The sequence below is a fragment of the Cupressus sempervirens genome, chromosome 5, assembly GCF_028749045.1.
Source record: "Cupressus sempervirens isolate cs-2001-9-10 chromosome 5, ASM2874904v1, whole genome shotgun sequence".
NCBI classification, from domain to species: Eukaryota; Viridiplantae; Streptophyta; class Pinopsida; order Cupressales; family Cupressaceae; genus Cupressus; species Cupressus sempervirens.
This window is the reverse complement of record NC_143122.1, coordinates 1,056,601,241-1,056,619,474: the sequence shown is the minus strand read 5'-3', so window position 1 is coordinate 1,056,619,474 and position 18,234 is coordinate 1,056,601,241.

Sequence of the window (18,234 nt, the reverse complement as noted above, 5' to 3'; positions counted from 1 at the left end):
CCTTACAAGGGGTTGGTTATTCATTTGTATAGATAGTTCATGTGAGAAGGAGGATGCTAACAATTAACATGATTTTGAAGGATTGAATCAAGAAATGTGATTGATTTGATTGATGTTTTAGATGGATTAGTTTCTTTAGATCATGGAACAACTCTTTTCAATATTTTTTTTACTGCTAGTTTTCATTTTATTAGGTTTTGAAAATTGTTTAGATTCTTCATTCATGTTGTTCAGTTTTGACAAGGCTTCAATAAAATGGCTACAACTTGAGTTCCCATGGTTGAAAATGTATGGCCTTTGGGAATCAAGTAATGGCATTTCTATATTATTTAAATAACAATTTTGGAGGTTTAGGGATTCCATGTTTTTATTTTTGAAAGTGAGTCCTAGGAAAGCTAGTGGAAGCTCGTCAAGGCGCAATGATGCTTGCAAGAGACTTCTAGCATGAAAAATGGATTGGAACATGAAAATGTTGGTTGAGAAATGGTGTAATCATGTATCTAGTATCCACAAACTAGATGAGGAATTTTGGGAAGAATTTTTTCTTGTTTTAGAAGTATAGTTGTTGTCATTGCCCTATAAACCCTTAAAAGTAGGGTTTTCTAAAAAGGTACTATACAAACACTTTGAGGACCTAAGACCTTGAAAATACTTGAGCCTAGGTCAATTGGAAAAAAATTATAGAATGAATAAATATTCCTTGTTAAGATATATTTCAATATATTGAAGATTACTTGTTTCTAGAAGGGCTAATAGGGGCTCTTTGGGCTACTAGGCCAAACAAAGCAAGAATGAGTTGTGAAGGTGGTAAACTTATCAGAATGATGGAAAATGACTTGGGATGTGTCAATAACCTCATGAGGGAGGTTTAAGCTTTATTTTCCTTTTCTTATATCATTTGGTGGACTTTTGTCTTGATAGGCCAAGAAGTGCATAGTTTAGATTTTTGGGGTTAGAGGAGAGTGAACCGAATTGATTAGTGAGTTTCTTGGTGGAAGGGGATTAGGAGAGAGTCCTCTAGGTGATTTTTAGAGATGACACCCTAGTAAGGCTAAGAATTAGCCTTGGTAGAGCAAAAAGTCTCTAAGAGAAGAAACTCCCCATCACAACATTAATTTGGTAGTGTCAAGATTTTTAAGCATCTCCATTTTTCTTCTTTAGATAGTATACATCACCATTTTTCATTATATAGAAGGAAAAGGAGAGAAATGCAAAAGATAAGGTAAATCACCCCTGCTTTCAATAAGTATACATTCAAAAGGGAGATTCCCTCAATAGGATCAAGAGGAAACTCAAGAACTAAATGGGGGGAAATGTTCCTTTTCTAAATAGATTGCAATTAAGAAGGAAAAAAATTATAAAGTGATGAATTAGGTAATTTTGCAAAAAAGTAGAAATCACAAACAGAAATATACTAAAAATGAGTAGATAGTTATAGCTCTAAGAAGAAGATCTTAGTACTGACCCATGGGACAAATTTGAGTAGACAATGGTAGGAAGATGATCCCAAGTATATTTTATTCTGGGAAGATATTTCCAAAACCATTCTATTCTAGGAAAATTAGGCTAAAACTTTTTGAGATCCTTCATCTAGATAATTTCATTATCTGATCCTAAATATGTAGCCTTGTAATTTTTATGTACACAAAAAATGGGGAATAAATTTGAAGAAAAAGGTTTTTCTAAGTGAAAACCCTATTTATGAATCAACCTTAAAATGAATTAAAATAAATAAAAGTGGGTTATCATGTATTAGAGTCTGGATCTAGATAATGAAGTTTATCATACCTTGATAATGCAAATGATTCTTTAAATAAGATCAAATGTTTTGATGTCACAACTTTTAATAAACACAAAAACCAAAAAGGAAATCATGAAAGACAAAACCTCATGGAATAGATGTTGTAATTCACCATAATTATTGATTGAGGAGAAGAGAGAGAAGATAAGAGGATGAATGTAGATACTCTTTCTTGAAATAAAGTCCTTTTCTTAGCCTCCAATCACTGGAAAGAAGTTATATCTATAGAAGAGAACACCTTGATTTCTTGAGAGGAATGAAGACTTGAGCTTTTATTAACTTGATGGCCTTTAGTTTCTTGATTTTCTTCATAGAACTTGATATCTTGAGTGCTTACTTATTTGACAATGGATTCTTTATTATATTGATCATTCTTGCTAATAATGTATACAAAAATGAGGAGAGGTAGAGGGTTTAAATATGTCTCACATCATTTGGAGGAGTCAACATTGACCAAGCTGACCACGAGATTGGATTTCCCCCCAAAATGTGAATAGGAACATTTCATCATCATCAATTTTCTTACTATCTTCCCTAAAATGACAATAGAAACATAATTTCCTACTCTTCCACATGTAATACATTTGAAGGGAAGCTTTCCTTTATATTTGTTAGATCCTTCTTTTGGTCTTCAGATAAGATTTTCTTCTATATCTAGTTTAAATTCATCTTTATACTTCTTACTTTCCTTGAAATAAATATTTTCTTCTCATATTGATTCTCTTCAATTTCAAATAACTCAAAAGCATTCATAGTGACAAAGATCTCCAATTTGTATTTCTCCATATCATGACTTTGTTGAATGGTGATCTAAAAGGTTTTGTAGGTCTCAGTTATAGTTCTCACCACCTTTAGTTACACTTCATTATCCTATAAGGTTCTACACTTTAGATCTACAAGGCAAGGTGTGCTACAGTTTAGATCTAAACCTTAGTCTTCTTTCTTAACTCTACAACTATTGTAAGCCTTTAATGGGGAAGACTTGTATGTAGGTCTTTGAAATCCTCTAGCAAGGTATCTCTCAAAAAGAGATCTTAAATCCTCTAACAAGGTAGTCTTAGTAGGATTATGTAATTCTAACTGGTTATATTTATTCCTAACATAATTTGTTCTTAGAAAGAGAAACCATAGTCTTTTAATAGGACACCCTTTTACTTACAAGGAAATACTTGTAGTGCCTACCCCTAGTTTAATTTTATGTTATATTGTCAAATTCTTTTAGGCCAGCTTTCATGGTTATGTGATATGAGTTAGTGATACTCGATTACCTGATTTGAATGATGTTATTTCATACTTAGATTATATATTTGATGAGCTACTTGATAATCATGTATTTCATGTGTTCATGGTTATTCTTTCAATGATGATGCTTTTTAGATTTCATATAGTGATTTATTTTCTTTCACGATTATGGTTATATGGATTATTTATATGTGGTTTTATGGTTACTTACCCTATACTTCAATTTGTATGATGTACAAGCATGTTTTACTTTATGTTTGACATTTCTGATGTGGTTGAGGGAGGGAGTCAAAGTCACCTACTAGTTGGGATCTACACGATGTACCACTCCTCACCATTGCATGTTTAGTTTAGATATATATGCATTTATACATGTTCAACTTTTATACAAATCATAGGTATCAAGCATTGACTTCCGTGAATTGCTAGGATGAGTGTCCCCTATTGTAGTATCTCAATGGTAAAAGAGGGGAGATAGTTATCAAGTCCAAATCCTAAACCTGAGCCAGTTATCCTAGAATATAAGACAAGTATCTAAGTTATTTACCTTTCTGAATTCATCAAGTGACATGAATTCAAGATTCTTGACCTTTGAGTTTGAATTCATACTTTGTCTTTTAGATGAGTTTTCTTATTAAGTTTATGGGTCTGCTATGATTTTCGGTTATAATTAAATCAAACAAAGATAAATTAAATGATTTATTTAAACAAAAAAATAATAAAGAAAAAACTATTTTTAATTATATTTAATTAATTGGAGAATTAGTTAAATAGAAGAAATAAATTTAAAGATTTAATTAAAAGACCAAAATTAACATAATTATATTTATTTAAACTAATAATAATAAATATGTTTTTTTTCTAAATACATCTTCTTATTTAATATAAATGAAGTGGGAATAATTTAAATAAATTTTATTCTAATTAAAAAGCAAAAAATGTGCACAAAGAATTAAATCAATTAAAATAATAATAATAAAGGCTTTTGCATGTTCATAAAATAGAAACTCTAGGATGAGAAAATTCTTTATTAGGAGATTAGAGCTCATTTCTCCACACAGAGGTTTGGAGGAACAATTTTCAGAAGGATTTTGGGAGACAAGAGTTTTTGTATTCTTTGAGCATTTGTCAAATCTTAGCATCAGATCAAGGTAAGAACTTTGTAGAATTTATCATAGTAAGTCCCTTGTAGTACCCATATCTTCTTTGTGCCTGTTATTTCAATTTTATTTATGGGAATATAACTTGATTTGAGACCCATTTGAGAATTATTGTTCTTTGTTGTTGAAAAGTCGATGAAAGAAAATGATTGGAAACCCTCATTGTAAATTTTTGAATTGATGTAAATTAGTTCATGGTTAGGGTTTTGACCAAATAAAATATTATTGCAAATTAATTCAATTGGTTGAATGTATTCTCCCTATTAGAATTATAATGAGAAATTTTTTTAAAATATATATAAATAAAGTTACCAAAGTAATAAAATAATTATTGTGATAAGTTTATTTATTTTATCGCATACTGGTGGGGTAAACGATCTTTTCTTTTAATATAATTTTTTTTTGGGGGGGGGGGGCACACCACCTCCCCAATCCCCAACACCTCCCATTCAACTATGAGTCACACAATAGACTTGTTGCCATAGCAACAGGTATTGTCATAAGGCAATACACTATTGCTATAAGCAGCATAGCTATCATAGTCACTTTAGCTTACGATCTTAAAAATATATTAAAGTTTTATCATTTTTTTAGTTTTTATTATTAATAATTAGTTTTTTTTTTTTGGGCCTATTTATGGGCTTGGTAGGGTTAGTCCTACTAAAGATAGGGCAAAGGTGTGTTGGACACCACCAAAGGAAGGATGGGTCAAGATTAATTTTGACAAGGCAGTTAGGGGAAACTCGAGGATCTCAAGGTGTGGTTGTGTAGCAAGAGATCATATGGGCAATACTCTCACCTTTGTGGCCAAATGACCATAGGATCACACAAATAATATTGTTGAATGTCATGCTACCAAAGAGGCTCTGGTATTAGGAGCCAAAATTGGCATTAGAAGAGTCCATTTGGAAGGGGATTCGAAGATAATCATAAATGGCATAAAGAAGGGGAGGATGGAAGCTTGGCACCTCCATAAATATATTCAACAGATAAAAGAGTTACTTCTAGATTTTGATGACTTTAAGGTCTCATTCATTGTAAGAAGTGAACATGGTGGTATACATGTTAGCCAACATGGGTGCTAATGCAACAATGGGTACTCAAAATGAAATTTTTAAGGACCTGTGACACCTTGTATTAGATTAAAGAGAGAATTATTTTTTTTGTCCATTTTACACTTTAAAAAAAAAATCAACTTAGCTGATTTCATGGGAAAGGAATCATGACTCCTACCTCTGACAACATTAATCATTTTATGGTATGCAAAGATACCCAATCCTCCATGCATGCCAGTTTGTGTGTATTCATTCCTTGGTATTCCAGTGTTGCTTGTTTTTAGGGAGTTTCAAGGTGGTTAAATTCAAATAGAAAGCTAGTCATACTCATTCATTTCAAAAGGCATTAGTTATGGAGGAAAATTTTGCTTTGGGCTCTGATAGTTTGGACCAAAGTATCTGGATACATTTTGGAAGCAAAGATCAAACTTGGATGTGGCATCTTTGTTTTTAGCACTTGCATTGATGGTAGGGGAAATGAAAGAGGAGGTTCACTATGTTGTTGCAACTAGTGTGGATATGTAGTGGCTTTTGGGGCTGGAAGACATAATTAAATGCATTGTCCTGAAAGTGGATATTGAGATGGGAGTAGAGCCTTGGAGGCTAATTGGTTGGGGGGATTCATTGGTTCTTCCACTAGTAGTGTGGTCCTCAACAAATCCACAAGGTGTGCATCTCCCTAAAGCAAAGGAGGGTTGGAGAAAGATTGTGTAGTTCTTGACTAAGAGAATTAGGGTGTTAGAGGAGAGCAAATGAGACTTCATGAAGGCTACACCGAGGAAGAGTATGCTAGCTCCAGGGAAACAATTACACCACCAACTAGCAAAGAAGAACCAACAAGATGGGGGTGCTTCCACATCAAATGGAGTATGAGTGGATGCCTCATTGCTTGAAGTAGAGGGGGACAGCAGTGGCAAGCATCATCAAGGTAGGTAGGTAATTTCAGTGTTGGATGATCACACAACACCAATGTTCACATGCAAGGAAGCAACACATTGGTTTAAAGAGTAGCAACAGAATATGGTGGTGATTTCAGCATTTACATGTGGATACCCTAGTCTTTTTTGTCTATGGTTCTTTTTTGTATATGGGTTGGGTGGTCTTGGATTTTGATAGAGTGTTCATACTTTGGTTTTTTTTGTAATGTCATATGTATGGTCAAGGAATGGGTAGATTTAAGGCAGTATGGTATATGGTCATACCTCAATATTATAATCTCTTTAATATTAATATAACACCAATAATGTTACCTATCAAAAAAAAATAGTTTTATTTTTTTAAAGTAGTTATTATTAATTTTTTTTGTATAGTTTAAAATTATAAATTTTATTTAAAATAAATTTAGTTTTATTTAAAATCTAATTTAGTTTGAAATAATATTGAGTTAATTTTTAGTTAATTTAATTTTTTCTTATATTTTAATAGTATTAAAATAGTTTTTCTTATTAATATTTATTAAATATAATTACTATTTAATTAATTAGACTTTAAAATGAAATATTATTAAATGACAATCTTATGTAAACTTTAATCGATTATTTTATTTTCCTTACGGATTATCATTGGATAATAATAAACACAATTTATTTGGGAAGGTGTGGACACATTAAGATATAAACATGAAATTTATAATTTGATCAATCTAAACTTGAAACCTTTATCCAGTTGTGAATGATAATGAAATGAAAACTTGAAATTAACATAAATAAATTATTATGGATTTATATCATAAGCCAAAATAACTAAATGACTACAATTATTTTGAATGGATGTCGAATTGTCATGTTTTATCTTGTAATGGGTTTTGGGAAATCCTAGTTTTTGACTAATTAGATATGTTACCAAAGGCCTAGGAAGTGATTGATTTATGATGTTGTTATGTAATTTTATTTGGTCATGATTATTTTATTCCCAACCATTATGATGCATTCATGTGTTTTCTATGGTAAGAACCCATTTTGTTAGGTAAGCTTGTGTTGTGATTTTTGTGATATAATCTATGAGGGATTGATCAATTATCTATTGTGCTTTACAATCACTTGTATAGGACTAATGTGGATATTGTTATTTTATGAGATTAGGGTAGTGTTGGCATTATATTGTATTTGTCATTAGTGACAACACTTATTTGATTCTGAATGATTACTGAGTTCATCACTGAGTCTACAGTGTATACTGAGCATTCAGTGGTTACCTTGTAGATTCATCACTTAAGTAGTTCATACGAGCATTCCTAAAACTACCAAGTGAGTGTGCAGTCCAGCAGTTCATACTGAGCATTCATGAAGCTACCGAGTGAGTGTACAACCTAGTAGTATCTACCGAGCCTACAAAGTTCATTGAGCTTCACAATGTCTATCGAGTCATTAGTTTGTGTGATGGAAGCCAGTGTTTACTGAGTGATGGAAGTGTAGTGTTTACCGAGTGAAAGCAAGGTAAATGAAGGATTCAATTTTTACCGAGTGATACTATATCTACCGAGTCTCCAATGGTTATCGAGTTCCAAGCTACATTGTGTGATTAGTATGGACCGAGCTTCTACTTCTACTGAGTGCATGATGATGCTGAGTAATGCAGTGGATGCTGAGTATCAAAAGGTTACCAAGTCAGCTTGAAGAACCCAAGTTTTTTACTATTTGGCCAACTCAGTAATATTTTGTTCACTTTTGTTTTGGTCGACCTTGCAATTGTAATTATTGGAATGATATATATGTAATGTATTATATCATTTGCAATGAATGAGTATGTTAAGGAATGGACATGTAATGTTTTGAGAAGGATAAAAAGTGAATCAGTAGTAGAGCAGAGTATTCAGTAGGGTCTACAAGGAGCAGTAAAGATTCATCAGTCACAAGAGGTGATCTATACTTCAAGGATCTAATCAGCAATCAAGTTGTAAGTAGATCCATTGTTTCATCCTAATAGGTGAATTAGTTTTGTAAATCCTTTAACAAGGTAGACTTAACAGTCTTTGTACAAATCTCTTAACAGAGTGCATACTTCATTGTATGTTTGTAAATCCTTTAACAAGGTGGATCTAGCTGTCCAAATTGCTCTTAACAAGGCAGATCATCAAAAGTGGTCAATGTAAGCCCTAACAGGCTAACTTCATACTGCAATAATGAATTTTTGTGGGTATCATCCCCACCCCAATTTTACTTTCTATTTGGAAGGTTTTTGGGTCACCAAAATTCTGTGTTCATGTGTTGTAAATGTTTATCTTTCTCATGCATACAATAGATTAGATGAATGAATGATGTATGGATCAGGTATTGAATTGATTTAAATTTTTTGAGGTTAATGATTCATCCATCCCCTCTCAGTAACCTAGCTAGTCTTGATTATTTCCAACAGGTAGGCTATCTTTGTGTATGCTGGGAAGTGGCTTGTAATGGAGGTCAAAGCCCTACCATTCTTGAGTAACCCATTGTAAGTTGTATTAGTAAATCATAACATTTCATTAATGGGGTTAAAATGAATTAACAAGAGTTAGTGTATTACCTTTCCCATGTCGTGAGTGCTAGTATAGGCTAGGATGGGAGTAGAAAGGATGCTTGAATGTGACCTTGTCTAGTTAGTATGCCCTATCTATAAGAAAGGATATTGATGCCACATAGAGTCACTAGGGGGCCAGAGTCTAGAGAGACTACGAAGGTAACCTTGGAGTTTACTCATGCAATGACACTTTCCCACATGCATATTAGGTTTCCTATGTGTCTTTGGGGCCTCTAGGATTAGATGTTACTTATGTACTTGGTATCTTTGAGATAGATTGCTATCAAGATTCCTTGACCTAGATTCTTGTTACAAATTTTGAATTGTTATCAGCTTGGAACTTGATTTTATCTACTCAGCACGATGGGAGTGAGACATTTAGGTTCCACTAGGTTGGGTGGTAGTTTTTCTTGTACCATTGAGATCTAACAGTTGGATGTCAATGTTCGATGTAGCTTGTGTAGTTGTTCTATTCTTCTAATCTTGTGATTATGTTCTATGGTCATATTCTAATTTATTGTACTTTGATTTTTTGAGATCTTATGAGATATTATATCTTATCATGATGTATATATTATTTTAGCATTTCGTACCCTATAACTTGTATAGAGGATGATTATGCATTTTGGTTATGTCATGTGGCATCTTATGTACTTGTATATTATTTCATATGATTTCGTACTTATGGATATTCTATAATGTGTACTTTGTTTACTTATCAAGTTTAATTGTATTAAATTTACGTATGTGATTCAATGTTATGGAACCCTTGAGAGATGTAATTGTTATTGTATTGCTTATGTATTTATGTGAATTATTGCTTCTGCTATGTTATCTCTTTTTTGTTTTAATCTTTCCAAAAAAAAATTGTCTAGCAAACTTAGTGACATATAATAGGCCAACACTAGGGTGAATAATAAGAAAGAATTAAAAATTTATGATGAAGTTCAGCTTGGTCTATACATGTCAATCTGGTAGTGTAAGCTTGTTAAAGATATTTGGGCAATATGCCATCAAGGGATGTTGGTTGTCATATGAGGGATTATGAATGTAGCTACAACATGCAAAATTGAACCAATGGAAAACCAAATAATTTATAGTGACAGGAACTATCACTTCCTGATGACAGAAGCATCAGAAATAGAAATAAACATCAATCTATAAAATATTAAAAATAATAATTTATGAAAGAAATAATAATAACATAAATAGTTATGGAAATACTAAATTCAACTATAAATTAACTAATCTAAAAATCACTAAACAGGCAAAAATATAAACTTCTAAATTAATAAATTCAAATTCTTAAATAATATATTAAACAAACACACCAAAATAAAAATTCCATTGTGTTTTTCCAAAGAGTGGCCCCTTACTCCCTATCTTGCACGATGAGTAAAGCACAAAAAAATTCTACACTTCTACAATCATGAGAGAATGTTGCTTTTATTTATTACAGAATGATATAGTCTAGATCTATGTATAGCAATCTTTTCTACAGAAAAATTAATATATCTGTAATAATATATCTCCATCTAATATTACATAAAACACACACACACACACACACACACATTGTGTCTGCAAAGATATCATAAAGTGGCATGATTCAGTTTTGCTAACAACCAAGGAATATTGTATGTACAACTTATTTGTTGCCCAAGAAATAGAAACCAATGTGTTATATTAGTGGACAGAATTAGAAGATCATGTGGTTTCCTTCTATTATTGTTTCTTTCATCATAGCATTGGTAGCAACTGAATTTGAGTTCATTTATGTTCACTAGTACATAACTTTCCTTGATTTCCTTTGCACATATGAAATCTTTCAAAATAGATACGTTTGGTCCCCTCCATTTCAAATATTTGCATCACAGGTTTTCTTAGAGTCTCTAGCATGAGTTTTTTCTTTTTAGATCACCATATAAATAATACATGTGAATCCTTCATTGGTAGTGTATTACTTGGCTTAGTATAGAAAATGGTGAAAATAGAAGATTTTATGTAGTTTCTTACAAAGACAACTCCATCTCCACTCAATAATGTATTAAATAATTACTTCAAATTATTTCCCTTGTTTGGAAGAGGTAACCAAATGATGATATGAATAAGTTAAAGACCAACTTAATACAAAACAATTTCCATTTGAAATGTGATAGGAGGTTTCCAAAAAGTAGGCGACAAGAAGATTTGCACTCATAAATCAATATACTACAGTAATAAAGATTAGTAAAAAGCAATCAATAATAAATTTTCCATATTTTAATCCCAAACTATATTTAGTAGTACTTATATATATTAAATCATATGTAATGTGAAAATGGTAATAACGAGATGAAATGGAATGGAAATGAAATAGGAAAGTATGGAAGTACACAAAATGGATTAAAATATGGCATAAAATGGGTCATAAATAGCTCTCATCAACATAATAGGTTAATTTCTTTTGGGTTCCCTGGTGGGGTGTTACAAGACTAGTTTATATGTTACTCCCACCCTTGTTTTCATTTTCACATTGAGGATTTCCATGTATAAATGTGTGTGTCATTGATGTATGCTCTCTTGTGTGATCTTGTATGATTTTATTGCATAACATTTATTATCATATTTTTTATTAAAGGACTGGTAGTTAGAATAGTGAAAAAATTAGCTATAGTAATAGGTTTGAAAGTTTGTATTGATCCATCCCCACCACCCCCCTCTCAGTACCAGTTTGGGACAACACACCATGCCGCAACAAGATCACTCTAAACCTATTAACTATTTCCTCATCCTACATGGGGTCCAATAAGACTCATACTTGACCATTTTAAATAAAAAATTTGACCAAAAGCAAACAAACACAATAATATCACTCTTGTGACAAAAATAATCTTCACTTGTATAACATCCAGCAAAAGATGTTTGAACTAAAATATTGCACAAAGCATCTAACCATATCCACTAAACTACATAATGTTAGATACCCATACAAAGTAGCACTCTCTAAGCTAGTCTAATCCATTCTCAATAATCAATAGTTAATGAATGCATTGTAACTTCTTCGAAATAACATTTTGGGGACCTAAGAAATGATGTAGAGCCACACCTTGGAAAACTCAGGAGGAATCAGTCACTCAACTGAGTTGCTTCAAGGGGCGTCTACAACCTTCAGGATCACACACGATATATTATAACCACCCATTGTGATTTGAACCAACTATTCTTATCATTATTATTATTATGAAAACACAACTAGAGATACCTTAGACTCAACTCATAAGACTCCTAAAACCATCCACTAGATTCAATAAACAAAACTTTGAAAATAAATCCCCCCAAAAATTTCTTCTTGCTACCTCCAAATAGACCTGCAGTCAGACATGAATAACTTTCGAACCAGAAAATATTTACTCACTCCAACCGTTGATATTTGGTGTAACTAGGTTTTAAACAACATATAAAAATTTTAGAGAAATCCAATGGTTCAAACTTGAGATATTGACCACGCATCAGAGTACATTTTTCTGCAAAACATTGCTTCTTGTTGTCTCTAGATAGGCCTACACTCAGACATGAATAACTCTTGAACCAGATCAAAACTCTTCAATCACTCTAGTGAAGATGAGCATAATTAGGCCTATAATAACATATCCAAAGCTCATGAAAATAAAACAGTGCATTTGGGAGATATTACCCATGCACTGAGACTAATTTTCTGCAAACATACCGAATCCGACCCAAAACTAAAACTTTTTTTTAATCTTCTACAAACTATCAACTTGTTTCCAGTGAGAAGATAAGAAAAATCCATTCAAAACTCAGACCATCAAAAACTTGTACAAAGACAAAATGAAAAAACATTCCATATCTCTCCAAATTCGATTTTTCTGCTACATAGCTTACTGGCTCTCATTTTAAAACTGACTTTCTTTTCCTATTAAAGGATGTGAAACGTTTTCTTCTTATTTTAGAAAAGAAGAATGTCTTCTATCCAAAAAAAGGATAAGAATCTGAAACATTTTTTCTACCAATATTAGATAGTCATTTTCTAAGTCAGGAATATTCCAAAAACGGCCTACTACCTATTATTGGATTCTAAAAATCATTAAACACTCCACCTACGAACTAAAAAAAAACTATTCTAATTTAAGATCCACACACCTGGTCCTAGGTGGCTATATCTGGAGAGCTTATCGAACTGCTACTCTAGGTATGCCACCACATGTAGGACGTTATTACAAACTTCAAAAACTAAAAGCATTTAAAACATAACATTAAATTCCCTATTACATTTTCAACAATGTTGCCTCCTATAGCGTTTCTCTTCTCTGCCACTGCAGCATACTCCCCTGTAGAATGAATCTCAAGTCCTCTTGAGATGATGTGTTGTAGAAATGAATCTCATTCTTCTTTCAAACTTTCCAATTTCTTTGAACTGGGATGAGCATATCTACAAGAAAAACAAAAATAATATCCAACTTCTCCACATTGTAGCTTTGATTCTTTAATGCTATAAATGTCACATAAAATTCTCCAGCATGATTCACTATACATGAAATCTGCATCCCTGCATAAACATTATTAGAAGAAAACATATCATCAGCATTAAGATTATTTGAGTTCTCTTTTTGAATATGAGCTTCCTTATACACCATGTAATGTGCATCTATCTTAACCATAAACTTATCTGCTTCTTGACTATCAACCAGTTTCACATCTTGAATCTTAAGAATCGTATTTATCTCTTCTTCCTTTATTAAACATTCATCATCATCTTGATCTTCTGTAGTAATCTCACTTTCAAATATCTCTTTCTTATTACAACTTTGCTCAAGAACAATAATAGTATTGCACTCTTTCCTTTCTTCTTCAAGCTGAGTTTCCATACTACCGCCATGCCTTTTCCATTCTCCTACAATGGCTGCAAACTTTTCCCATAAATCAAATTCTTCTTCAGAACTTGTTCTTACACATTCCTTAGCTTCATCTTCATGCCATTCCTCTTGACATTTTTTTTCATTATGCATATTTAAGGCTTCATCAGTTGCCTCCAAAATCTTTTCCATAGGAGTACCTTCCAACATTGTACTCTTCTCTATTTTCAAAGGACACATTATTGTTCCAACCATAACTTTATCACACTCAAATCCCATAGGACTTTCCTCTTTATTCTTCTCATCAACATTTACTTGCTGCACTCCTTCTTTCTGCATTTTATTTTCTCTCAACTTAGCTTCATTCTCTTCACGTTTCCTTCTCAAAATTTTTATTTCCTCTTCTATCTTGCTTACCTCTTCTTTTTGATTTCTCATTTCTTCTTCCTCTCTTTTCTTCTTTTCTATCACTTCTTTCAAGAATTCTTTCTTACCCATCATCATAACTTTGGCTTCTGCGGTTTTGGATTCTTCTTGACTTGGCTCAACTAAAGGTATCAGTTCAATGACCTTTCCAGTCTTTGTAATGGTATATGTATTCTTCACTCCATCATGATGTGCCTTGAGATCATATTGCCAAGGTCTGCCGAAAAGTAAATGGCATGCATCCATATTAACAATATCAAACAATAATCTATCTTTATAGGCTCCAATCTGAAATTCCACCCAAGCTTGCTCTTCCACTATAGTATGTTGCCCTTTATTTAATCAAGATATTTTGTAAGGATACGGGTGTTGTATTCTTGGTAGCTTTAACTTTTCCACCATTTCAAGAGACACAAAATTTTCTGTAGAACCAGAGTCTACTAGTACCTTACAAACTTTTCCCCCAGATTTACAGGTAGTTCTGAAAATGGACTTCCTTTGTGGTGGTTCTTCTTTGACAGGCATTTTTAACAGTGTTCTTCTCATCATAAGTGCTTCTCCCTTTTCTGGATAACCATAATTGTCTGAATCTTCTTGTAAATCCGCTTCTTGTGCCAGGTGTATTCTCCTTTCACCATGAGTACTAGAGCTTGCTTTTGCTGGACATTTGTGTGCCATATGACCTTCCTGATTACAATTGTAGCATCTTATTGGTCCATTTGTCCTTCCTAGTGATCTTCCTCTGAAATTTGGCCTTCTACCTGTGAAACTTTCTCTGAAATTATCAAACTTATTATCTTCATTATGCATCTCCGTTTGTGGCTGAAAATTTGGACTCCTTCCGCTAAATGTACCTCTTCCTCTGAATGGTTGTCTTTCTCTGCCTCTGTTATTATTTTCTTGTCTCCTTTTGATTTTCTCTTCCACCTTTAAAGCTAACTAATAGCACTTAGCTATGGTGTTAGGACTTAGCAACTGCAACTCTTCTTGTATGTTCATCCTCAAACCATTTAGGTATCTTGCTACCTTGATACTCTCAAGTTCTGCAAATTTTGACCTTAGACTTAACTTCTGAAACTCTTCTATATAAGTACAGACATCCATATCCCTTTGTCTGAGATTCTGCCTCTTCTGATGCAACTGTACCTCATAGTCTTCAGGGAGATACGTCTCTCTTATCATTGACACCATCTTCTTCCACGAACAAATCTTCCTTTTATCCTCTTTTACCCTTTCTTCTTGCACAAAATTCCACCATGTAAGGGTTGCTCCCTTCATTCTAGACTTAGCCAACTTAACTTGTTGCGACTCTGAAACTTTCTCACATTCAAAATGATTCTCTAAGGCTTCAATCCATTCCAACACTAATTGAGCATCCATCTTTCTGTAAACATAGGTAACTCCACGGGTTTTCCTCCCAAAGCCTTTAAAGCTTTAAAAAATGGCTTCTCATTCTCAAATATTCTATCTTCTTCACTATCAGGTACGTCTTCCTCTTCTTCCATTTCTTCTTTCATTTATTTCTTCTCAACTACATTTTTCATATGTTCCAACTTACTGGCTAGTTCTACCACTATCCCCTTCAACTCCCTATTCTCTTTCTGGATAAGTTCTTCTTGCTCCTCGACTTTCTTCACTAACTCTGCATTGGTCACCATCTTGCTTGACCCTATTGAGGAATCTTGATCAGGGGCATTCAACATATAACTTCACAACCTGCAACTCTCAAGCTCTGATACCAAAAATGATGCAGAGCCACACCTTGGAAAACTCAGGAGGAATCAGTCACTCAACTGAGTTGCTTCAAGGGGCGTCTACAACCTTTAGGATCACACACGATATATTATAACCACCCATTGTGATTTGAACCAACTATTCTTATCATTATTATTATTATGAAAACACAACCAGAGATACCTTAGACTCAACTCATAAGACTCCTATAACCATCCACTAGATTCAATAAACAAAACTTTGAAAATAAATCCCCCCAAAAATTTCTTCTTGCTACCTCCAGATAGACCTGCACTCAGACATGAATAACTTTCGAACCAGAAAAGATTTACTCAATCCAACCATTGAGATTTGGCATAACTAGGTTTTAAACAACATATAAATTTTTTAGAGAAATCCAACAGTTCAAACCTGAGATATTGACCACGCATCAGAGTACATTTTTCTGCAAAACATTGCTTCTTGTTGTCTCTAGATAGGCCTGCACTCAGACATGAATAACTCTTGAACTAGATCAAAACTCTTCAATCTCTCTAGTGAAGATGGGTGTAATTAGGCCTATAATAACATATCCAAAGCTCATGAAAATACAATAGTGCATTTGGGAGATATTACCCATGCACTGAGACTAATTTTCTGCAAACATACCGAATCCGACCCAAAACTAAAACTTTTTTTTAATCTTCTACAAACTATCAACTTGTTTCCATTGAGAAGATAAGAAAAATCCGTTCAAAACTTAGACCATCGAAAACTTGCACAAAGACAAAATGAAAAAACATTCCATATCTCTCCAAATTCGATTTTTCTACTACATAGCTGACTGGCTCTCATTTTAAAACTGACTTTCTTTTCTTATTAAAGGATGTGAAACGTTTTCTTCTTATTTTAGAAAAGAAGAATGTCGTCTATCCAAAAAAAGGATAAGAATCTGAAACATTTTTTCTACCAATATTAGATAGTCATTTTCTAAGTCAGGAATATTCCAAAAACTGCCTACTACCTATTATTGGATTCTAAAAATCATTAAACACTCCACCTACGAACTAAAAAAAAACCATTCTAATTTAAGATCCACACACCTGGTCCTAGGTGGCTATATCTGGAGAGCTTATCAAACTGCTACTCTAGGTATGCCACCACATGTAGGACGTTATTACAAACTTCAAAAACTAAAAGCATTTAAAACATAGCATTAAATTCCCTATTACATTTTCAACAATTTTGCCTCCTATAGTGTTTCTCTTCTTTGCCACTGTAGCAAGAAATATGATAATGCAACATTCAAAGTACATAGTCATTATAACAAGGAAAACAACTTGTTATTGCCAAAGAATGCAAACCATTCTCCCATTAGATATTTATATACTCTTTCTTTCATATTCTAGCTTTTCATACTTCCATCATTTATATATACCTCATATTGTTTTAGAACTCTCATCAAAACATAAAAACAACATTGGTACACCCAATGCCAATCATCTATTTTCTTTCAAGTGTAATTTCCTACAAATATCATCAAATGCAATTAATACTCTCCTTCTTTTGTAATCTCAACAACTTCTCAAGTAGAGTGAATTAACATCAATACAACTATTAGAGTTGACATTAATAACAATATAGTCATATAGCTAACAAGATTCTATTAACCAACCTTAGATTTTATAATTTGTTTTGCCCATTTGCAAAAGTCTTTCTTTGAAGGAATTCCTTATAGGACAAATATAATGGTTTATCTTTATCAGCAATAATCAATAACAATAGGAAGCTTACAAGGAATAAGAGACTCTATTATCTTACCTTATTTGCTAGCCTCTTGAGATCAATGGATATTGTTAATCATATCTTCATCTTTTGGTTCCAATTGGTTAGTCTCGTATTCAACATGCCACTTCTAAAATATTGTTGTAGGGACTTCTTTTATGGTCTTTACCATTGGTTTATAAAGACCGATATTGAAGTTGAGAGGGTATTTATTGTATTTTCTAATGATTTGGATAAGAGTGTTAAAAATTGTCTAGGTGCGAGTGAGGTTTCTATGATATTGTTTTATTTATTGAAATGTCTTTATCTGTGATGGGATACACCAAAAACCTTATTGTTGGTTGTTTAGTGGTTGGCTATTTTTGTGTGTTTATTCTAAGAAACTAAATTAGTCTAAAAATATAGAAATGAAGGAATGAAGGACTATCTCACGTTCTTGAATAGACAATGAGTTTTATCACTCTCTTTGTCCCTTGATTATAACTCCCACATTCAAGCCATTTAGAATAATTTGCCTCTCACCTTGTTATTTTTTCTTGAATGCAGGGAAATTATTATTGTTGTTGAAGATCTCCACCTTCCTTGTAAATTTTGGCATGAATCTTGCAAGAAGAATGATGCTTTACTGTCTACCATTTTAGTTGTTCCTATTTTTAAAGAATTGTCCTCTAGAACACAACAATGAAATTAACACTATTTTA